Raw genomic sequence first — 1,212 nt, forward strand, 5'->3', positions numbered from 1 at the left:
CAGAGCGCAGCGCGTTTCAGAGGAGGGCTACGGTGGGAATGAGGAGAAAATGGCATAGAGAAGACTGCTAGTCACACACTTTAGTTTTTTTGTTTTTTTAATTTCTATTTTCGGTGCTGATCACACCGACAGACAGACCCGACGAGCCAGCAGTGGTGCAGACAGGAGGACTCAAGAAGGACTGCGTGCGTAGATGGTGCCAAACAAGTGGACCATGAATTCAGTTCTGCACAAATCGCCACCGAGGAGCTGGCTTGGTCTCCGATTACGACTCAGTAAGTAAAAAATTCATGAAGTCAGCTGCTGATCACCTCTTTTACGTGAATGCAGCAGGTAAGTCAGTCACCTGCGTGCTGCAGGAGACCGAGCTGCAGCTCTTTGATCCTCGGTTCTTTTGTGTCATGCTTTTCCTTCCAGTCATCAAAGTTAATGGCTGGATTTGGCAAGTGACCTGAGCAATTATCCCAGCTGGAGGCAGAGATATTTTAGTCAGAGAGAGCACGGCACACTCTGATCTGATGAAAGATCTCAGTATACACTCACATGATGGATGCTGCCTCCTGTAAATCTCCAGTTAATACTGTTTACCTGAGATGCTCCTTCTGCTCTTTCACTGCTCATAACTTCTGGACAAAAAAAGAGAATTATTGGAGCAGCTTAAATGACTCACTTTAACTGATAACACACAATTAAATTAAGTTGATCCAAATTAGGTTAACAGTAATGCTGCTACTTTAAGGTAGATATGCTTCAATCATTCAGTTTCTTCCAGATAAACAGATTGCATTCCTGCAACTATTGCCCAAACATAGAATGTAAAGCATGATTTTTTAAATCACACCTACTTTTCCTTTTCTTTACTTTGTAATATACTTTGGGTTAAGATGCAACAGAAAACCTGAAAGAAACCAAATTTCTGCACTTTCACTGAAATTAGAAAAGCACTTTAAAGGGACAAAGTGTACTTTTAGTTTGATAGAACCCACAAACGTAAACTGAGGGATAAGTGAGATTCATTCGAAACAGTGCTTCACTTCAGGACATTACTTGATGGAAAAACAAAAAAACGTAGGCTAGCATTGGTATAGTATATATAAATATATTGAGTTATGACAATTTCTCATGAAATTATGTTCAACCAACAATCTACTTTGAGTTTGGGGAATTAGCTTTTCTTCTGAAGTCAAATTTAAACGCGAGTTTTAATTGTAG

This window comes from Stegastes partitus, unplaced genomic scaffold (assembly GCF_000690725.1).
Source record: "Stegastes partitus isolate 25-593 unplaced genomic scaffold, Stegastes_partitus-1.0.2 Scaffold392, whole genome shotgun sequence".
Taxonomy (NCBI): domain Eukaryota; kingdom Metazoa; phylum Chordata; class Actinopteri; family Pomacentridae; genus Stegastes; species Stegastes partitus.